General features: G+C 51.1%; 1 protein-coding gene across 3 annotated transcripts in view; it reads right to left on the reverse strand.

The window, feature by feature from the left end:
• The window catches only part of ZBTB7B (zinc finger and BTB domain containing 7B), a 57,655-nt gene that overhangs the window by 24,025 nt on the left and 6,864 nt on the right, over nt 1–26,766 (reverse strand). For 2 of the 3 annotated variants that reach the window (XM_063946643.1, XM_063946644.1), the window contains exon 2: nt 11,245–11,315. The exons of the other annotated variant lie outside the window; for it this stretch is intronic. The gene's annotated coding sequence lies outside the window, so the exon portion shown is untranslated. The remainder of the gene's footprint in view (nt 1–11,244; nt 11,316–26,766) is intronic. 3 annotated transcript variants of the gene reach the window in all.

Genomic DNA, 26,766 nt, shown 5'->3' on the forward strand with positions numbered 1-26,766 from the left:
CACACACAGCACAGCGACATATACACCATGCAATAACTGGTATTATCACATACACAGCACCGCGTCATATACACCATGCAATAACTGGTATTATCATACACACAGCACCGCGTCATATACACCATGCAATAACTGGTATTATCACACACACAGCACAGCGTCATATACACCATGCAATAACTGTTATTATCACATACACAGCACAGCGTCATATACACCATGCAATAACTGGTATTATCACACACACAGCACCGCGTCACATACACCATGCAATAACTGGTATTATCACATACACAGCACCGCGTCATATACACCATGCAATAACTGGTATTATCATACACAGCACCGCGTCATATACACCATACAATAACTGGTATTATCACATACACAGCACCGCGTCATATACACCATGCAATAACTGGTATTATCATACACACAGCACCGCGTCATATACACCATGCAGTAACTGGTATTATCACACACACAGCACCGCATCATATACACCATGCAATAACTGGTATTATCACACACAGCACCGCGTCATATACACCATGCAATAACTGATATTATCACATACACAGCACCGCGTCATATACACCATACAATAACTGGTATTATCACATACACAGCACAGCGTCATATACACCATGCAATAACTGGTATTATCACATACACAGCACAGCATCATATACACCATGCAATAACTGGTATTATCACACACAGCACAGCGTCACATACACCATACAATAACTGATATTATCACATACACAGCACAGCATCATATACACCATGCAATAACTGGTATTATCATACACACAGCACCGCGTCATATACACCATGCAGTAACTGGTATTATCACACACACAGCACCGCATCATATACACCATGCAATAACTGGTATTATCACACACAGCACCGCGTCATATACACCATGCAATAACTGATATTATCACATACACAGCACCGCGTCATATACACCATACAATAACTGGTATTATCACATACACAGCACCGCGTCATATACACCATACAATAACTGATATTATCACATACACAGCACAGCATCATATACACCATGCAATAACTGGTATTATCACACACAGCACAGCGTCACATACACCATACAATAACTGATATTATCACATACACAGCACAGCATCATATACACCATGCAATAACTGGTATTATCACACACAGCACCGCGTCATATACACCATGCAATAACTGGTATTATCACATACACAGCACAGCGTCACATACACCATACAATAACTGATATTATCACATACACAGCACAGCGTCATATACACCATGCAATAACTGGTATTATCACACACAGCACCGCATCATATACACCATACAATAACTGGTATTATCACACACACAGCACAGCATCATATACACCATGCAATAACTGGTATTATCACACACACAGCACAGCATCATATACACCATGCAATAACTGGTATTATCACATACACAGCACAGCGTCACATACACCATACAATAACTGATATTATCACATACACAGCACAGCGTCATATACACCATGCAATAACTGGTATTATCACACACAGCACCGCATCATATACACCATACAATAACTGATATTATCACATACACAGCACAGCGTCATATACACCATGCAATAACTGGTATTATCACACACAGCACCGCATCATATACACCATACAATAACTGATATTATCACATACACAGCACAGCGTCATATACACCATACAATAACTGGTATTATCACATACACAGCACAGCGTCATATACACCATACAATAACTGATATTATCACACACACAGCACCGCATCATATACACCATGCAATAACTGGTATTATCACACACAGCACCGCATCATATACACCATACAATAACTGGTATTATCACACACACAGCACCGCGTCATATACACCATACAATAACTGATATTATCACACACAGCACCGCATCATATACACCATGCAATAACTGGTATTATCACACACAGCACCGCATCATATACACCATACAATAACTGGTATTATCACACACAGCACAGCGTCATATACACCATGCAATAACTGGTATTATCACACACAGCACCGCGTCATATACACCATGCAATAACTGGTATTATCATACACACAGCACCGCGTCATATACACCATACAATAACTGGTATTATCACACACAGCACCGCGTCACATACACCATGCAATAACTGGTATTATCATACACACAGCACCGCGATGTATACACCATGCAATAACTGGTATTATCACACACAGCACCGCGTCATATACACCATGCAATAGTATTATCACACACACACACACACAGCGTCATACACACCATGCAATAACTGGTATTATCACACACAGCACCGCGTCATACACACCATGCAATAACTGGTATTATCACACACACAGCACAGCGTCATATACACCATGCAGTAACTGGTATTATCACACACACAGCACCGCGTCATATACACCATGCAATAACTGGTATTATCACATACACACAGCACCGCGTCATATACACCATGCAATAACTGGTATTATCACATACACAGCACCGCGTCATAGAAACTATGCAATAACTGGTATCATCACACACAGCACAGCGTCACATACACCATACAATAACTGGTATTATCATACACACAGCACCGCGTCATATACACCATGCAATAACTGGTATTATCATACACACAGCACCGCGTCATATACACCATACAATAACTGGTATTATCATACACACAGCACCGCGTCATATACACCATGCAATAACTGGTATTATCACACACACAGCACAGCGTCATATACACCATGCAATAACTGGTATTATCAGACACAGCACAGCGTCATATACACCATGCAATAACTGGTATTATCACACACACAGCACCGCATCATATACACCATGCAGTAACTGGTATTATCACACACACAGCACCGCGTCATATACACCATGCAATAACTGGTATTATCACACACACAGCACCGCGATGTATACACCATGCAATAACTGGTATTAGCACACACTGCACCGCGACAAATACACCATGCAATAACTGGTATTATCATACACACAGCACCGCGATGTATACACCATGCAATAACTGGTATTAGCACACACTGCACCGCGACAAATACACCATGCAATAACTGGTATTATCATACACACAGCACCGCGACATAGAAACTATGCAATAACTGGTATTATCACACACAGCACCGCGTCATATACACCATGCAATAACTGGTATTATCATACACACAGCACCGCGTCATATACACCATGCAATAACTGGTATTATCACACACACAGCACAGCATCATATACACCATGCAATAACTGATATTATCATACACACAGCACCGCGTCATATACACCATGCAATAACTGGTATTATCACACACGGCACAGCGTCATATACACCATGCAATGACTGGTATTATCATACACACAGCACCGCGACATATACACCATGCAATAACTGGTATTATCACACACACTGCACCGCGTCATATACACCATGCAATAACTGGTATTATCACACACAGCACCGCATCATATACACCATGCAGTAACTGGTATTATCACACACACAGCACCGCGTCATATACACCATGCCATAACTGGAATTATCACACACTGCACCGCGTCATATACACCATGCAATAACTGGTATTATCACACACTAAATCATATATAGTGCACCCCATCATATACACCATGCAGTAAGTGGTATTATCACACACACAGCACAGCGTCAAATACACCATGCAATAACTGGTATTATCACACACACAGCACCGTGTCATATACACCATGCAATAACTGGTATAATCAGACACACTTCACCGCGTTATATACACCATGCAGTAACTGGTATTATCACACACACAGCACAGCGTCATATACACCATGCAATAACTGGTATCATCACACACAGCACCGCGTCATATACACCATGCAATAAGTGGTATTATCATACACACAGCACCGCGTCATATACACCATGCAATAACTGGTATTATCACACACACAGCACCGCATCATATACACCATGCAGTAACTGGTATTATCACACACACAGCACCGCGTCATATACACCATGCAATAACTGGTATTATCACACACAGCACCGCGTCATATACACCATGCAATAACTGGTATTATCACACACACAGCACCGCGTCATATACACCATGCAATAACTGGTATTATCACACACACAGCACAGCGTCATATACACCATGCAATAACTGGTATCATCACACACAGCACCGCGTCATATACACCATGCAATAAGTGGTATTATCATACACACAGCACCGCGTCATATACACCATGCAATAACTGGTATTATCACACACACAGCACCGCATCATATACACCATGCAGTAACTGGTATTATCACACACACAGCACCGCGTCATATACACCATGCAATAACTGGTATTATCACACACAGCACCGCGTCATATACACCATGCAATAACTGGTATTATCACACACACAGCACCGCATCATATACACCATGCAATAACTGGTATTATCACACACACAGCACCGCGTCATATACACCATGCAATAACTGGTATTATCACACACAGCACCGCGTCACATACACCATGCAATAACTGGTATTATCAGACACAGCACCGCGTCACATACACCATGCAATAACTGGTATTATCACACACACAGCACCGCGATGTATACACCATGCAATAACTGGAATTATCACACACAGCACAGCGTCACATACACCATGCAATAGTATTATCACACACACACACACACACACACACACACACACACACACAGCGTCATATACACCATGCAATAACTGGTATTATCACACACAGCACCGCGACATATACACCATGCAATAACTGGTATTATCACACACACAGCACCACGTCATATACACCATGCAATAACTGGTATTATCATACACACAGCACCGCGTCATATACACCATGCAATAACTGGTATTATCATACACACAGCACCGCGTCATATACACCATGCAATAACTGGTATTATCATACACACAGCACCGCATCATATACACCATGCAATAACTGGTATTATCACACACGGCACAGCGTCATATACACCATACAATAACTGGTATTATCACACACACTTCACCGCGTCATATACACCATGTAATAACTGGTGTTATCACACACAGCATCATATATAGTGCACCCCGTCATATACACCATGCCATAACTGGTATTATCACACACTGCATCATATATAGTACTCCTCATCATATACACCATGCCATAACTGGAATTATCACACACTGCACCGCGTCATATACACCATGCAATAACTGGTATTATCACACACTAAATCATATATAGTGCACCCCATCATATACACCATGCAGTAAGTGGTATTATCACACACACAGCACAGCGTCAAATACACCATGCAATAACTGGTATTATCACACACACAGCACCGTGTCATATACACCATGCAATAACTGGTATAATCAGACACACTTCACCGCGTTATATACACCATGCAATAACTGGTATTATCACACACACAGCACCGCGTCATATACACCATGCAATAACTGGTATTATCACACACACAGCACCGCGTCATATACACCATGCAATAACTGATATTATCACACACACAGCACAGCGACATATACACCATACAATAACTGGTATTATCACATACACAGCACAGCATCATATACACCATGCAATAACTGATATTATCACACACACAGCACAGCGACATATACACCATACAATAACTGGTATTATCACATACACAGCACAGCATCATATACACCATGCAATAACTGATATTATCACACACACAGCACAGCGACATATACACCATACAATAACTGGTATTATCACATACACAGCACAGCATCATATACACCATGCAATAACTGATATTATCACACACACAGCACAGCGACATATACACCATGCAATCACTGGTATTATCACACACCAAATCATATACACTATACCGCATCATATACACCATGCAATAACTGGTATTATCATACACACTTCACCGCGTCATATACACCATGCAATAACTGTTATTATCACAAACTACATCATATATAGTGCACCCCGTCATATACACCATGCAGTAAGTGGTATTATCACACACACAGCACCGCGTCATATACACCATTGAATAACTGGTATAATCACACACACTTCACTGCGTCATATACACCATGCAATAACTGGTATTATCACACACACTTCACCGCGTTATATACGCCATGCAATAACTGGTATTATCACACACACACACAGCACTGCGACATATACACCATGCAATAACTGGTTTCATCACACACACAGCACTGCGTATTATACACCATGCAATAACTGGTATTATCACACACCAAATTATATAGACTATACCACGTGATATACACCATGCAATAACTGGTAAAAACACACACTGCACCGCATCATATATACCATATAATAGCTAGTATTATCACACACTACACCATGCATACTGCACCGCATCATACATACCATATAATAACTGGTATTATCACACACTACACCATGTAAACTACACCGCGTCATATATACCACATAATAACTGGTATTATCACACATTACACCACGTATACATCATATACAGTGCACCGCGTCATATACACCATGCAATAACTGGTATTATCACACACTGCACCGCTTCATATACACCATGCATACTGCACCCCATCAAATATACCGTATAATAAGTGGTATTATTAAACGCTACACCATGTATACTGCATCTGGCCACATACACCATATAATAACTGGAATTATCTAATTATATAGACTATACCACGTGATATACACCATGCAATAACTGGTATAAACACACACTGCACCGCATCATATATACCATATAATAGCTAGTATTATCACACACTACACCATGTATACTGTACCACATCATATATACCATGTAATAACTGGTATTATCACACACTATACCATGTATACTGTACCACATCATATATACCATATAAAAACTGGTATCACACAGTACATCATGCCATATATACCATATCATATATACCACATAATTACTGGTATCATCACACAGCACACCATACCATATAGCACATAATATATACCATAAAAGTACTGGTATCATCACACAGTACACCATGCCATATATATCATATAGCATATCATATATACTGTATAATTATTGGTATCATCACACACTACACCATGCCATAATACCATATAGCACATCATATATACCATATAATTACTGGCATCATCACACAGTACACCATACCATATATACCATATTGCACATAATATATACCATAAAAGTACTGGTCTCATCACACAGTACACCATGCCATATATACCATATCATATAACTACTGGCATCATCAAACAGTACACCATGCCATATATACTATATAGCATATCATATATACCGTATAATTACTGGTATCATCACACACTACACCATGCCATAATACCATATAGCACATCATATATACCATATAGTTACTGGTATCATCACACAGTACACCATACCATATGTATCATTTAATTACTGGTATCATCACACAGTACACCATACCATATGTATAATTTAATTACTGGTATCATCACACAGCACACCATACCATATGTATCATTTAATTACTGGTATCATCACACAGTACACCATACCATATATACCATATAATTACTGGTATCATCACACAGTACACCATACCATATATACCATATAATTACTGGTATCATCACACAGTACGCCATACCCTATAATTACTGGTATCATCACACAGTACACCATACCATATATACCCTATAATTACTGGTCTCATCACACAGTACACCATGCCATATATACCCTATAATTACTGGCATCATCACACAGTACACCATACCATATATACCATATAATTACTGGTATCATCACACAGTACACCATACCATATAATTACTGGTATCATCACACCATACCATATACACCATATAATTACTGGTATCATCACACAGTACACCATACCATATGTATCATATAATTACTGGTATCATCACACAGTACACCATGATAGATAGATATATATATATATATATATATACATACCATATCAATACTGGTATCATCACATAGTACACATTACCATATACTACATCATATACAGTATACCATATAATAGCTGTGGCATCAGATATACAGGAACACGTGTAGTATTATGCTCCCTTATAATAAAATAAAATAATAAATTAAATTATCCAATCACACACCGACCCCACAACCTACCATACACACACCCACCCAAACACCACAATCCCTCCACCCCACACACATACACCCACCCACCCAAACACCACAATCCCCCCCACCCCACACACATACACCAACCCAAACACCACAATCCCCCCCACCCCACACACATACACCCACCCAAACACCACAATCCCCCCCACCCCACACACATACACCCAAACACCACAATCCCCCCCACCTTCACATACACATCCCAGGAAAAAGACCCCAAAGCCCATCACACACACATATACAGACCCCACAGTGACACACACACACCCCTCCCCACACAGTACTCCACACACACAGACCCCACAGTGCTCCACACACTCACATACCCTATGACAACACAAAGACCCCACAGCCCACCACACACAGACTCCACCACAACTAAAACACCCTTACAGCCAACCAGAGACACATACAGACCCCACAGTAATCTGCACGCGCACACACACACACACACACTACAACACAAAGAGCCCATCACACACACAGACCCCATCGTACCCCCCACACACACAGACCCCACCACAACACAAAGACCCCTCAGCCCCACCACACACACACAGACCCCGTAGTACTCTGCTCACACACACCCCACCCCACCACACAGAGCCCACCGCACACACATACAGACCCCACAGTATTCCACACACAGACCCCACCACAACAGAAAGACCCCACAGCCCACCACACAGACATACACACCCCACAGTACTCTGCACACCCCACCACACAGACATACACACCCCACAGTACTCTGCACACCCCACCACACAGACATACACACCCCACAGTACTCTGCACACCCATACCCCACCACAATGCAAAGACCCCACAGCCCAACACACACACATACCCCACAGTATTCCACACACACCCCACCACAACGACCCCACAGCCCAACACACACCCCACAGTATTCCACACACACAGACCCCACCACAACACAAAGACCCCACAGCCCAACACAGTATTCCACACACACAAACCCCTCCAGAACACAAACACACCACAACCCAACACACGCACATACAGACCCCACACAGACCCCACAGCCCACCACACACACACCCACCCCACCACAGTGCAAAGACCCCACAGCCCACCACACACACACCCACCCCACCACAGTGCAAAGACCCCACAGCCCAACACACACACACACACACACACACACACACACACACACAGACCCCACCACAACACAAAGACCCCACAGCCCACCACACACACACCCACCCCACCACAATGCAAAGACCCCACAGCCCAACACAAGACATACACACACGAGAGTATTTCACACACACATACAGACCCCACAGTATTCCAAACACACACCCCACCACAACACAAAGACCCCACAGCCCACCACACACACATACAGACCCCATAGTATTTTACACACACCCCACCACAACGACCCCACAGCCCACCACAACACACAAACCCCACTGTATTCCACACACACCCCACCACACACACATACAGACCCCACAGCCCACCACAACACAAAGACCCCACAGCCCACCACACACACATACAGACCCCACAGCCCACCACACACACAAAGACCCCACAGCCAACCACACACACATACAGACCCCACAGCCCACCACACACACATACAGACCCCACAGCCCACCACAACACAAAGACTCCACAGCCCACCACACACACATACAGACCCCACAGCCCACCACACACACATACAGACCCCACAGCCCACCACAACACAAAGACCCCACAGCCCACCACAACACACAAACCCCACAGTATTCCACACACACCCCACCACAGCACAAAGACCCCACAGCCCACCACACACACAAAGACCCCACAGCCCACCACACACACATACAGACCCCACAGCCCACCACACACACACATACAGACCCCACAGCCCACCACAACACAAAGACCCCACAGCCCACCACAACACACAAACCCCACAGTATTCCACACACACCCCACCACAGCACAAAGACCCAACAGCCCACCACACACACATACAGACCCCACAGCCCACCACACAACATACAGACCCCACAGCCCACCACAACACAAAGACTCCACAGCCCACCACACACACATACAGACCCCACAGCCCACCACAACACAAAGACCCCACAGCCCACCACACACACATACAGACCCCACAGCCCACCACACACACATACAGACCCCACAGCCCACCACAACACAAAGACCCCACAGCCCACCACACACACATACAGACCCCACAGCCCACCACACACACATACAGACCCCACAGCCCACCACACACACACAAACCCCACAGTATTCCACACACACCCCACCACAGCACAAAGACCCAACAGCCCACCACACACACATACAGACCCCACAGCCCACCACACACACATACAGACCCCACAGCCCACCACACACACATACAGACCCCACCACAACACAAAGACCCCACAGCCCACCACACACACACAGACCCCACAGTATTTCACACACACCCCACCACAACACAAAGACCCCACAGCCCACCACACACACATACAGACCCCACAGTATGTTACACACACCCCACCACAGCACAAAGACCCCACAGCCCACCACACACACATACAGACCCCACAGTATTTTACACACACCCCACCACAGCACAAAGACCCCACAGCCCACCACACACACATACAGACCCCACAGTATTTTACACACACCCCACCACAGCACAAAGACCCCACAGTATTCCACACATACCCCACAGCCCACACACTCACAGTCCAATACGCAAAGACCCCACAACTCAGCAACAGGTGCTATAGCCCACCGCGCACACACACACACCTCTCCTGCATTTGCAGCCACATGACACATAGTGTGAGGTGAAGCGAGCGCTGGGCGCTGGCAGTGAGCGGGAGACTATGGGGCGATTACACAGTACCTGTGGGGTGAGCCCCGTCCTCCAGTCCCAGCGTCAGGCCTTCAGACGCGAGCACCTCGCTCCCCGGAGATCTAGCAACAGAACACACAGGAGACACAGGTTACACCCCAAAATGCCAGCTCTGGAGATGCAGTGATACACACAACTGGCTGCTCTGTGTGACAATGCCGCCCACAGAAGCTTCCCAGAAGTGTGAGGGGAGAAGAGCTGCGCCCCCTTTGAAGTTGGGGTGAGAGGGGGTGGAGGTAGGGGGAGGGGCACCGTCACTTGTTTGTCAGACATGGTTAGATAAGGAAGAGCAGAGTGTCAACATTTTCCATGCACCCAGTACCTCGTACCTCTCGTATCATAGCGTACGGCCAATGCTGCCACATGCGCTGTGGTAAGGGGAAATTCTGCTGTATACAGTGTGCAACCAATGGGCAATGGGGGGGCACTACTGGGGTAACACAATGTACCAATGGGGGGGCACTACTGGGGTAACCCAATGTACCAATGGGAGGGCACTACTGGGGTACACCAATGTACCAATGGGGGGGCACTACTGGGGTACACCAATGTACCAATGGGGGGGGCACTACTGGGGTAACCCAATGTACCAATGGGGGGGCACTACTAGGGTAACCCAATGTACCAATGGGGGGGCACTACTGGGGTAACCCAATGTACCAATGGGGGGGCACTACTGGGGTAACCCAATGTACCAATGGGGGGGCACTACTGGGGTAACCCAATGTACCAATGGGGGGGCACTACTGGGGTAACCCAATGTACCAATCGGAGGGCACTACTGGGGTAACCCAATGTACCAATGTGAGGGCACTACTGGGGTACACCAATGTACCAATGGGGGGCACTACTGGGGTAACCCAATGTACCAATGGGGGGGCACTACTGGGGTAACCCAATGTACCAATGGGAGGGCACTACTGGGGTACACCGATGTACCAATGGGGGGCACTACTGGGGTAACCCAATGTACCAATGGGGGGGGGGCACTACTGGGGTACACCAATTTACCAATGGGGGGGCACTACTGGGGTAACCCAATGTACCAATGGGGGGCACTACTGGGGTAACCCAATGTACCAATGGGGGGCACTACTGGGGTAGCCCAATGTACCAATGGGGGGCACTACTAGGGTAACCCAATGTACCAATGGGGGGGCACTACTGGGGTAACCCAATGTACCAATGGGGGGGGCACTACTGGGGTAACCCGATGTACCAATGGGAGAACACTACTGTGGTAACCCAATGTACCAATGGGGGGGGGCACTACCGGGGTAACCCAATGTACCAATTGGGGGGGGAAGGGGGGCACTACTGGGGTAACCCAATGTACCAATGGGAGAACACTACTGGGGTAACCCAATGTACCAATGGGGGGGCACTACTGTGGTAACCCAATGTACCAATGGGGGGGCACTACTGGGGTAACCCAATGTACCAATGGGAGGGCATTACTGGGGTAACCCAATGTACCAATGGGGGGGCACAACTGGGGTAACCCAATGTACCAATGGGAGGGCATTACTGGGGTAACCCAATGTACCAATGGGAGGGCATTACAGGGGTAACCCAATGTACCTATGGGGGGGCACTACTGGGGTAACCCAATGTACCAATGGGGGGGCACTACTGGGGTAACCCAATGTACCAATGGGGGGGGGGGGGCACTACTGGGGTAACCCAATGTACCAATGGGAGGGCATTACTGGGGTAACCCAATGTACCAATGGGAGGGCACTACTGGGGTAACCCAATGTACCAATGGGGGTGGCACTACTGGGGTAACCCAATGTACCAATGAGAGGGCACTACTGGGGTAACCCAATGTACCAATGGGGGGCACTACTGGGGTAACCCAATGTACCAATGGGAGGGCATTACTGGGGTAACCCAATGTACCAATGGGAGGGCATTACTGGGGTAACCCAATGTACTAACCAATGGGAGGGCATTACTGGGGTAACCCAATGTACCAATGGGGGGATCACCAGCAGGCTAATCCAATGCACCAATGGGCGGGGTGCACTACTGGGGTAATCCAATGTACCAATGGGGGGGTCTCCGATAGTGTAATCCTATGTACCAATGTGGGGGGGGGGGGGCACCACTGGGCGCCTTCAGATTTATTTGCAATGTATGGTCTAGTACACGTTCACCTGCAACTTTAATTTATCAATATATATGTTAATTTGCCCTGCACTATCCACAACAGTTTAGAACTGGGAACCAAAACAGTGAGGTAAATAGAATAGAATAGAGGAGGGTAATCAGGCAGAATAGAATAGAGGGGGGTAATCGGGCAGGACAGAATAGACGGGGGTAATCGGGCAGAACAGAATAGAGGGGGGTAATCGGGCAGAACAGAATAGAGGGGGGTAATCGGGTAGAATAGAATAGAGGGGGGTAATAGGGCAGAATAGAATAGAGGGGGGTAATAGGGCAGAATAGAATAGAGGAGGGTAATCGGGCAGAATAGAATAGAGGAGGGTAATCGGGCAGAATAGAATAGAGGAGGGTAATCGGGCAGAATAGAATAGAGGAGAGTAATCGGGTAGAATATAAAAGACGGGGGTAATCGGGCAGAATAGAATAGAGGAGGGTAATAGGGTAAAATAGAACAGAGGGGGGTAATCGGGCAGAATAGAATAGAGGGGGGTGTTCCTGTCCCTAGGAGCTTACAGTCTAGTCGTATAATGGTAGGACCTGTCCCCAGGGAAACAGATGAAACTCATTAGCGGTCACCTCCGAGTCTTGCTGGACACGTTGTGGCTCTCGGAGGCGTCACACATAAGGTGTAGTAACGGGTGTGACCCCTGCGTCAGTCGGGTACTGTGAGAGATGCCCTCCCTGCCCCTTCCTATGCCATGTGAGGCAGTGATGAGCCGTCTTCTAGCATGACCCTGTCACAGTATAGGAATCTTCCCTGTAATGACACTACCCGGATGCCAGACTATGTGACGGAGAGCTGGCGAGGAGAGAGGGGGGGCGCTCCAGAAGGCAGGGCGGCACACACAATCTCGTCCCACCTGTCCTGACAGAGAATGGGGCCAACCGTTTCAGGGCACGCCTTCCATTCAGAGCTGTTAGAATGCCAAGCAGGCAGAGGGGTATTAAACTGGTTCTGGGTGGCGGCCAGCTGGCGACACCCCAAATGACGCTCAGGTGCTACATAACCCTGATTAACCCCTTCAACGCTGTCACCATGAGAGAACATCAGACTGCTAAAAGCAGGGTCTGTCGTGATAACACTAGAGTGTAAGCTCCATGGCCAACAGTCTCCCACCATACCTTTAGAATGCAAGCACCATAATGTCTCCTGTTATTCTACTAGACTGAACTACCTTGTTAAAAGGTGTCCCATTATACCACTAGAGTGTAAGCTCCCGGCGATAGGTTCTACCATTATACCACTAGACTGTAAGCTCCTGGGGACAGCTCCTACCATTATACCACTAGAGTGTAAGCTCCCGGCGATAGGTTCTACCATTATACCACTAGACTGTAAGCTCCTGGGGACAGCTCCTACCATTATACCACTAGAGTGTAAGCTCCCGGCGATAGGTTCTACCATTATACCACTAGACTGTAAGCTCCTGGGGACAGCTCCTACCATTATACCACTAGAGTGTAAGCTCCCGGCGATAGGTTCTACCATTATACCACTAGACTGTAAGCTCCTGGGGACAGCTCCTATCATTATACCACTAGAGTGTAAGCTCCCGGCGATAAGTTCTACCATTATACCACTAGACTGTAAGCTCCTGGGGACAGGTTCTACCATTACACCACTAGAGTGTAAGCTCCCGGCGATAGGTTCTACCATTATACCACTAGACTGTAAGCTCCTGGGGATAGGTTCTACTATTATACCACTAGACTGTAAGCTCCTGGGGACAGGTTCTACCATTACACCACTAGAGTGTAAGCTCCCGGCGATAGGTTCTACCATTATACCACTAGACTGTAAGCTCCTGGGGACAGGTTCTACCATTATACCACTAGACTGTAAGCTCCTGGGGACAGGTTCTACCATTATACCACTAGACTGTAAGCTCCTGGGGACAGGTTCTACCATTATACCACTAGAGTGTAAGCTCCTGGGGACAGGTTCTACCATTATACCACTAGAGTGTAAGCTCCTGGGGACAGGTTCTACCATTATACCACTAGACTGTAAGCTCATGGGGACAGGTTCTACCATTATACCACTAGAGTGTAAGCTCCTGGGGATAGGTTCTACCATTATACCACTAGACTGCAAGCTCCTGGGGACAGATTCTACCATTATACCACTAGACTGTAAGCTCCTGGGGATAGGTTCTACCATTATACCACTAGAGTGTAAGCTCCTGGGGATAGGTTCTACCATTATACCACTAGACTGTAAGCTACTGGGGACAGGTTCTACCATTATACCACTAGACTGTAAGCTCCTGGGGACAGGTTCTACCATTATACCACTAGAGTGTAAGCTCCTGGGGATAGGTTCTACCATTATACCACTAGACTGTAAGCTCCTGGGGACAGGTTCTACCATTATACCACTGGACTGTAAGCTCCTGGGGACAGGTTCTACCATTATACCACTAGAGTGTAAGCTCCTGGGGACAGGTTCTACCATTATACCACTAGACTGTAAGCTCCTGGGGATAGGTTCTACCATTATACCACTGGACTGTAAGCTCCTGGGGATAGGTTCTACCATTACACCACTGGACTGTAAGCTCCTGGGGACAGGTTCTACCATTATACCACTAGAGTGTAAGCTCCTGGGGATAGGTTCTACCATTACACCACTAGACTGCAAGCTCCTGGGGATAGGTTCTACCATTATACCACTAGACTGTAAGCTCCTGGGGACAGATTCTACCATTATACCACTAGACTGTAAGCTCCTGGGGATAGGTTCTACCATTATACCACTAGAGTGTAAGCTCCTGGGGATAGGTTCTACCAATATACCACTAGAGTGTAAGCTCCTGGGGATAGGTTCTACCATTATACCACTGGACTGTAAGCTCCTGGGGATAGGTTCTACCATTATACCACTGGACTGTAAGCTCCTGGGGACAGGTTCTACCATTATACCACTAGAGTGTAAGCTCCTGGGGATAGGTTCTACCATTATACCACTAGACTGTAAGCTCCTGGGGACAGCTCCTACCATTATACCACTAGAGTGTAAGCTCCCGGCGATAGGTTCTACCATTATACCACTAGACTGTAAGCTCCTGGGGACAGTTCCTACCATTATACCACTAGAGTGTAAGCTCCCGGCGATAAGTTCTACCATTATACCACTAGACTGTAAGCTCCTGGGGATAGGTTCTACCATTATACCACTAGACTGTAAGCTCCTGGGGACAGGTTCTACCATTACACCACTAGAGTGTAAGCTCCCGGCGATAGGTTCTACCATTATACCACTAGACTGTAAGCTCCTGGGGATAGGTTCTACCATTATACCACTAGACTGTAAGCTCCTGGGGACAGGTTCTACCATTACACCACTAGAGTGTAAGCTCCCGGCGATAGGTTCTACCATTATCGCACTAGACTGTAAGCTCCTGGGGACAGGTTCTACCATTATACCACTAGACTGTAAGCTCATGGGGACAGGTTCTACCATTATACCACTAGACTGTAAGCTCCTGGGGACAGGTTCTACCATTATACCACTAGAGTGTAAGCTCCTGGAGACAGGTTCTACCATTATACCACTAGAGTGTAAGCTCCTGGGGACAGGTTCTACCATTATACCACTAGACTGTAAGCTCATGGGGACAGGTTCTACCATTATACCACTAGAGTGTAAGCTCCTGGGGATAGGTTCTACCATTATACCACTAGACTGCAAGCTCCTGGGGACAGATTCTACCATTATACCACTAGACTGTAAGCTCCTGGGGATAGGTTCTACCATTATACCACTAGAGTGTAAGCTCCTGGGGATAGGTTCTACCATTATACCACTAGACTGCAAGCTCCTGGGGATAGGTTCTACCATTATACCACTGGACTGTAAGCTCCTGGGGATAGGTTCTACCATTATACCACTGGACTGTAAGCTCCTGGGGACAGGTTCTACCATTATACCACTAGAGTGTAAGCTCCCGGCGATAGGTTCTACCATTATACCACTAGACTGTAAGCTCCTGGGGACAGCTCCTACCATTATACCACTAGAGTGTAAGCTCCCGGCGATAAGTTCTACCATTATACCACTAGACTGTAAGCTCCTGGGGATAGGTTCTACCATTACACCACTAGAGTGTAAGCTCCTGGGGATAGGTTCTACCATTATACCACTAGACTGTAAGCTCCTGGGGACAGGTTCTACCATTATACCACTAGACTGTAAGCTCCTGGGGATGGGTTCTACCATTACACCACTAGACTGCAAGCTCCTGGGGACAGGTCCTATCATTACACCACTAGACTGTGGGCACCGTCTTGACTCCTGCAGCACATGCTCCCTGGCAGAAGGCCCTTGGATCACTAGATTGTCAGCTCCGCAGGTTATGATCCCGGGTAGGGAGTGGACAGTGTAATTGCAGTAGAAGCCGCACAGGAGCCGACATTTGCATATTACTCTGCAGTCTCAGGTTGCAGTCCGTCTGCTGTGAGAGAGGAGCCTCCGCTCCTGTGTGAGACTTAGCACAGGAACAGCCTGCAGACAACAGGTGCACAGGTGTCAGTAGCCTAACTGACCTTGTCCATGGCCACAGGCTCTCAAGGGTTAATGCAGCCTGTAATACCCTGACCTGCCAGGGTGGGGCGCCCTAGCAAACACGTCACACAATACCCAGCAAAGAGGAAGGGGCCAGCAGTGTGCGCAGGTGTGCTCAGACCCCCTCCCTCCCCCCCGCACCCACCCTGCAGCACACAAGAAGTATGCTTGGGTGGGGCGACAAGTTTTATGGACGCAGTTGGAAGGACTTTGGCCGGATTGCCCGGCCGCTCCCATGCAGGGGCTTGTAACAACCCCCAGTCCACATCGCAGCACAATATAGTACCCTGCCTCCCTCCCATCCAGATATTACACCCTACAGGGGAACGCAGACTCGCACCGTGCTGCAGAATAGTAACCGAGGGGTGACTGACGCCTAGAATCCCCCCTCGCCCCCCGTCAGGTCTGCTGCGTGAGACACAACACTCCAGGGGGCAGCACGTGGCCCCTATATGTGGCCCCCAGGTAGAGCCATCCGAACGCAGTACACGGAACGTACCAGCAATACCGACAGCCCTGCGAGTACAAATACAGTGACCCGAGTATACCCCAATGCGGCCAGACCACCAGGGCACTGCTTGGGCGAGGCGGGCACAGGGGTGAGGGGAGGAAGGGGGCTGTATTCCCCACAACCAGCCCTTCAGGAAGAGACATACAGAGAGCAGGCAAACCCTGGCAGCGTCTGAGTCACACACAATCTCCCCCCAGGACAAGGCGAGGGGGACAGGTAGGCCCAGCACACAAAGGCCCTGTTGGCAGACAGTACCAGGATACTGGCAGCGCAGCCCCCCCTCTACCTCCCTCACGCTGGCAAGGACCCACAAGAAGGCTTGTGTTTACCCACAGGAGACAAAGAGGTGAGAGGGAGAGAGGGGGAGAGAGGAGAACAGAGGGTGAGGCCGGGACCACAGGCTGACAGCCCAGTAAGGCCACGTCGTCAGGCCCAGACCAGAAAGGGGAACTGCAACCTGCAGCAGCACGTGACGGCACGGGGACACAGGAGCAGCGCCCGCTTCTTCAGAGCGCAAGCTCTGCAGCCAGGGATGAGGGGGGCTTCAGCAAGAGGCTCGTCTAAGACCCCGAGTTCCATCTGGCTAAGGGACGATAAGACAGGGCAGAGAAGAAGGGAGGGGTGCCGGGAAGACGGGGGAAGCAGGATTATGGGTGTGGGTGGGTGTGGATGAGAGATATCAGCTGAGTCAGACCCTGAAATCACATGCTGCAACAGCACCCCCCCTTACCAGAAAGGGGACATTGAAAGAGGACCTGGGAAGCCCCTGCTGCAGCCGTGTCGCAATGCAAGGTCTGACTGCAGCTGGGGTAGACCACAGAGTTACTACACAGGGGGCTTCTGCAGAGCGACACAGGCTGCGGTTACTCAATAAACGGAAGCTGTCTGGGGTACGGAGAGAGCAGGAGGGGCAGCGCTGTACAGCAGATTAGCACTTCTGTTTGTATGGGAGGCCCCTAGAAACCAAACAAGGATCTGCCAAGCACTGGGCAGATAAGAGGGGGGGCGGGACCCGCGAGAGATAAGGACCACCTGCCCTCCCCACAGTGTCAGAGCCAGGCCAGAGACACTGCTGAGTAACAGACTGCAGTACTGTCACAGGGAGTAACACTGGCCTGGAAGAGTAATACAGGGGACTGCGCACAGTGTGCCAAATACCGCTCTCCAGCCTGCTCCGCACACCCCGACACCCACCCTCACTGCCGCCTCCACACACCCCGACACCCACCATCACTGCCGCCTCCGCACACCCCGACACCCACCCTCACTGCCGCCTCCGCACACCCACCCTCACTGCCGCCTCCGCCCACCCGACACCCACCCTCACTGCCGCCTCCACACACCCCGACACCCACCCTCACTGCCGTCTCCGCACACCCCAATACCCACCCTCACTGCCGCCTCCGCATACCCCAATACCCACCCTCACTGCCGCCTCCGCATACCCCGACACCCACCCTCACTGCCGCCTCCGCACACCCCGACACCCACCCTCACTGCCGCCTCCGCACACCCCGACACCCACCCTCACTGCCGCCTCCGCACACCCCGACACCCACCATCACTGCCGCCTCCGCACACCCCAATACCGACCCTCACTGCCGCCTCCGCATACCCCGACACCCACCCTCACTGCCGCCTCCGCACACCCCGACACCCACCATCACTGCCGCCTCCGCACACCCCGACACCCACCCTCACTGCCGCCTCCACACACCCCGACACCCACCCTCACTGCAGTACTGTCACAGGGAGTAACACTGGCCTGGGAGAGTAATACAGGGGACTGCGCACAGTGTGCCAAATACCGCTCTCCAGCCTGCTCCGCCCACCCCGACACACACCCTCACTGCCGCCTCCGCACACCCCGACACCCACCCTCACTGCCGCCTCCGCCCACCCCGACACCCACCCTCACTGCCGCCTCCGCACACCCCAACACCCACCATCACTGCCGCCTCTGCACACCCCGACACCCACCCCAACACCCACCATCACTGCCGCCTATGCACACCCCGACACCCACCCTCACTGCCGTCTCCACACACCCAAACACCCACCCTCACTGCCGCCTCCGCACACCCCGACACCCACCATCACTGCCGCCTCCGCACACCCCGACACCCACCCTCACTGCCGCCTCCACACACCCCGACACCCACCCTCACTGCCGCCTCCGCACACCCCGACACCCACCCTCACTGCAGTACTGTCACAGGGAGTAACACTGGCCTGGGAGAGTAATACAGGGGACTGCGCACAGTGTGCCAAATACCGCTCTCCAGCCTGCTCCGCACACCCCGACACCCACCCTCACTGCCGCCTCCGCACACCCCGACACCCACCCTCACTGCCGCCTCCGCACACCCCGACACCCACCCTCACTGCCGCCTCCGCACACCCCGACACCCACCCTCACTGCCGCCTCCGCACACCCCGACACCCACCCTCACTGCCGCCTCCGCACACCCCGACACCCACCCTCACTGCCGCCTCCGCACACCCCGACACCCACCCTCACTGCCGCCTCCGCACACCCCGACACCCACCCTCACTGCCGCCTCCGCACACCCCGACACCCACCCTCACTGCCGCCTCAGCACACCCCGACACCCACCCTCACTGCCGCCTCAGCACACCCCGACACCCACCCTCACTGCCGCCTCAGCACACCCCGACACCCACCCTCACTGCCGCCTCAGCACACCCCGACACCCACCCTCACTGCCGCCTCAGCACACCCCGACACCCACCCTCACTGCCGCCTCAGCACACCCCGACACCCACCCTCACTGCCGCCTCAGCACACCCCGACACCCACCCTCACTGCCGCCTCAGCACACCCCGACACCCACCCTCACTGCCGCCTCAGCACACCCCGACACCCACCCTCACTGCCGCCTCCGCACACCCCGACACCCACCCTCACTGCCGCCTCCGCACACCCCGACACCCACCCTCACTGCCGCCTCCGCACACCCCGACACCCACCCTCACTGCCGCCTCCGCACACCCCGACACCCACCCTCACTGCCGCCTCCGCACACCCCGACACCCACCCTCACTGCAGCCTCAGCACACCCCGACACCCACCCTCACTGCAGCCTCAGCACACCCCGACACCCACCCTCACTGCCGCCTCCGCACACCCCGACACCCACCCTCACTGCCGCCTCAGCACACCCCGACACCCACCCTCACTGCCGCCTCAGCACACCCCGACACCCACCCTCACTGCCGCCTCAGCACACCCCGACACCCACCCTCACTGCCGCCTCAGCACACCCCGACACCCACCCTCACTGCCGCCTCATCACACCCCGACACCCACCCTCACTGCCGCCTCCTCACACCCCGACACCCAACCTCACTGCCGCCTCAGCACACCCCGACACCCACCCTCACTGCCGCCTCAGCACACCCCGACACCCACCCTCACTGCCGCCTCCGCACACCCCAACACCCACCCTCACTGCCGCCTCAGCACACCCCAACACCCACCCTCACTGCCGCCTCAGCACACCCCGACACCCACCCTCACTGCCGCCTCAGCACACCCCGACACCCACCCTCACTGCCGCCTCAGCACACCCCGACACCCACCCTCACTGCCGCCTCCGCACACCCCGACACCCACCCTCACTGCCGCCTCCACACACCCCGACACCCACCCTCACTGCCGCCTCCGCACACCCCGACACCCACCCTCACTGCCGCCTCCGCACACCCCGACACCCACCCTCACTGCCGCCTCCTCACACCCCGACACCCAGCCTCACTGCCGCCTCCACACACCCCAACACCCACCCTCACTGCCGCCTCCACCCCCCTACCCCCCGACACCCAGCCTCACTGCAGCTTCCACACACCCCGGCACCCACCCTCACTGCCGCCTCCGCACACCCCAATACCCACCCTCACTGCCACCTCCGCACACCCCAACACCCACCCTCACTGCCACCTCCGCACACCCCAACACCCACCCTCACTGCCACCTCCGCACACCCCAACACCCACCCTCACTGCCGCCTCCGCACACCCCGACACCCACCCTCACTGCCGCCTCCGCACACCCCGACACCCACCCTCACTGCCGCCTCCGCACACCCCAGCACCCACCCTCACTGCCGCCTCCGCACACCCCAACACCTACCCTCACTGCCACCCTACAGTCAGTCATTAGTGTCCCCTCAGCTCCCCGTGTGTCACAGTCATTAGTGTCCCCTCAGCTCCCCGTGTGTCACAGTCATTAGTGTCCCCTCAGCTCCCCGTGTCACAGTCATTAGTGTCCCCTCAGCACCTCGTGTCACAGTCATTAGTGTCCCTCAGCTCCCCATGTGTCACAGTCATTAGTGTCCCTCAGCTCCCCGTGTGTCACAGCCATTAATGTCCCCTCAGCTCCCTGTGTGTCACAGTCGTGTCCCCTCAGCTCCCCGTGTGTCAGTCATTAGTGTCCCCTCAGCTTCCCCATGTCACAGCCATTAGTGTCCCCTCAGCTCCCTGTGTGTCACAGTCATTAGTGTCCCCTCAGCTCCCTGTGTGTCACAGTCATTAGTGTCCCCTCAGCTCCCTGTGTGTCACAGTCATTAGTGTCCCTCAGCTCCCCGTGTCACAGTCATTAGTGTCCCCTCAGATCCCCGTGTCACAGTCATTAGTGTCCCCTCAGCTCCCTGTGTGTCACAGTCATTAGTGTCCCCTCAGCTCCCTGTGTGTCACAGTCATTAGTGTCCCCTCAGCTCCCCCGTGTCACAGTCATTAGTGTTCCCTCAGCTCCCCCGTGTCACAGTCATTAGTGTCCCCTCAGCTCCCTGTGTGTCACAGTCATTAGTGTCCCCTCAGCTCCCCCGTGTCACAGTCATTAGTGTTCCCTCAGCTCCCCCGTGTCACAGTCATTAGTGTCCCCTCAGCTCTCTGTGTGTCACAGTCATTAGAGTCTCCTCAGCTCTGTGTGTCACAGTCATTAGTGTCCCCCCAGCTCTCTGTGTGTCACAGTCATTAGTGTCCCCCAGCTCTCTGTGTGTCACAGTCATTACAGGGGAGCAGAGGGGACACTAATGACTGTGACACGGGGAGCTGAGGGGACACTAATGACTGACATTGTGATCTGAGGGGACACTAATGACTGTGACACGGGGATCTGAGGGGACACTAATGAATGTGACACGGGGATCTGAGGGGACACTAATGAATGTGACACGGGGATCTGAGGGGACACTAATGACTGTGACACGGGGAGCTGAGGGGACACTAATGACTGACATTGGGATCTGAGGGGACACTAATGACTGTGACACGGGGATCTGAGGGGACACTAATGACTGACACGGGGATCTGAGGGGACACTAATGACTGACATTGGGATCTGAGGGGACACTAATGACTGTGACACGGGGATCTGAGGGGACACTAATGACTGAGACACGGCGATCTGAGGGGACACTAATGACTGACATTGGGATCTGAGGGGACACTAATGACTGTGACACGGGGATCTGAGGGGACACTAATGAATGTGACACGGGGATCTGAGGGGACACTAATGAATGTGACACGGGGATCTGAGGGGACACTAATGACTGACACGGGGATCTGAGGGGACACTAATGACTGACATTGGGATCTGAGGGGACACTAATGACTGTGACACGGGGATCTGAGGGGACACTAATGACTGTGACACGGGGATCTGAGGGGACACTAATGACTGACATTGGGATCTGAGGGGACACTAATGACTGTGACACGGGGATCTGAGGGGACACTAATGACTGTGACACGGGGATCTGAGGGGACACTAATGACTGACATTGGGATCTGAGGGGACACTAATGACTGTGACACGGGGATCTGAGGGGACACTAATGAATGTGACACGGGGATCTGAGGGGACACTAATGACTGTGACACGGGGATCTGAGGGGACACTAATGACTGTGACACGGGGATCTGAGGGGACACTAATGACTGACATTGGGATCTGAGGGGACACTAATGACTGTGACACGGGGAGCTGAGGGGACACTAATGACTGACACACGGGGAGCTGAGGGGACACTAATGACTGTGACACGGGGATCTGAGGGGACACTAATGACTGACACGGGGATCTGAGGGGACACTAATGACTGACACAGGGAGCTGAGGGGACAGTAATGACTGTGACACGGGGATCTGAGGGGACACTAATAAATGTGACACGGGGATCTGAGGAGACACTAATGACTGTGACACGGGGATCTGAGGGGACAGTAATGACTGTGACACGGGGGATCTGAGGGGACACTAATGACTGTGACACGGGGGATCTGAGGGGACACTAATGACTGTGACACACGGGGGATCTGAGGGGACACTAATGACTGTGACACGGGGGATCTGAGGAGACAGTAATGACTGTGACACCGGGAGTTGAGGGGACAGTAATGACTGTGACACGGGGGATCTGAGGGGACACTAATGACTGTGACACGGGGATCTGAGGGGACACTAATGACTGTGACACACGGGGATCTGAGGGGACACTAATGACTGACACACGGGGAGCTGAGGGGACACCACTGAATGTGACACACGGGGAGCTGAGGTGACACTAATGACTGTGACACACGGGGAGCTGAGGGGACACTAATGACTGTGACACACGGGGAGCTGAGGGGACACTAATGACTGTGACACACGGGGAGCTGAGGGGACACTAATGACTGTGACACGGGGAGCTGAGGGGACACTAATGACTGTGACACACGGGGAGCTGAGGGGACACCACTGAATGTGACACACGGGGAGCTGAGGGGACACTAATGACTGTGACACACGGGGATCTGAGGGGACACTAATGACTGTGACACGGGGGATCTGAGGGGACACTAATGACTGTGACACGGGGAGCTGAGGGGACACTAATGACTGTGACACACGGGGAGCTGAGGGGACACTAATGACTGTGACACACGGGGAGCTGAGGGGACACCACTGAATGTGACACACGGGGAGCTGAGGGGACACTAATGACTGTGACACACGGGGAGCTGAGGGGACACTAATGACTGTGACACACGGGGAGCTGAGGGGACACTAATGACTGTGACACGGGGATCTGAGGGGACACTAATGACTGTGACACGGGGAGCTGAGGGGACAGTAATGACTGTGACACACGGGGAGCTGAGGGGACACTAATGACTGTGACACGGGGATCTGAGGGGACACTAATGACTGATACACGGGGAGCTAAGGGGACACTAATGACTGCGACACACGGGGAACTGAGGGGACACTAATGACTGTGACACGGGGATCTGAGGGGACACTAATGACTGTGACACAGGGGGACACAGGAGACAGAGTAACACAGGCGCTTTGGGATAAGTCAGGAACATATAAAATATGAAGCGGCAGATCGTCAGTGAGGAACATGGATTCCGGGGCTCAGTAACATTAGGAGCGGTGTCAGTGAGGAACATGGATTCCGGGGCTCAGTAACATTAGGAGCGGTGTCAGTGAGGAACATGGATTCCGGGGCTCAGTAACATTAGGAGCGGTGTCAGTGAGGAACATGGATTCCGGGGCTCAGTAACATTAGGAGCGGTGTCAGTGAGGAACATGGATTCCGGGGCTCAGTAACATTAGGAGCGGTGTCAGTGAGGAACATGGATTCCGGGGCTCAGTAACATTAGGAGCGGTGTCAGTGAGGAACATGGATTCCGGGGCTCAGTAACATTAGGAGCGGTGTCAGTGAGGAACATGGATTCCGGGGCTCAGCAACATTAGGAGCGGTGTCAGTGAGGAACATGGATTCCGGGGCTCAGCAACATTAGGAGCGGTGTCAGTGAGGACCCTCCATACAGGTGTGCAGGGAAAGGGTTACACAGGTGAGGCTGGGTGGTAGATTGCTGGAAGTCTGCACTCCACCTACAGCTCTAGCCGCACCCACCCCACCAAACAGACTGGTTCTCTCTCAGATAGCCCTGAAATCTCCCTGCGGGCCACTCTGTAAAGTAGGACAGGCGGGCACCCACCCCTCCCTCTCCCGGTAATACCCCCCTCCTCCACCTGTCACACAGTGTAACCCTGGCCACATCACAGGCCTCACACAACGTGACATCACCACACAGATCTCTGGCTGTGTACAGTGCTGCGGAGTACGTTGGCGACACAGTGTTGCCCCAGGACTGCGCACTGAACATCAGCTGGCGTTTCTATACATGATATACTGTGATAGGAGGATAAATATTTGATGAATAAATGATATGGAGAGATGAGCAGACCG

The sequence above is a fragment of the Pseudophryne corroboree genome, chromosome 12 (genome assembly GCF_028390025.1).
Source record: "Pseudophryne corroboree isolate aPseCor3 chromosome 12, aPseCor3.hap2, whole genome shotgun sequence".
Lineage (NCBI taxonomy): Eukaryota > Metazoa > Chordata > Amphibia > Anura > Myobatrachidae > Pseudophryne > Pseudophryne corroboree.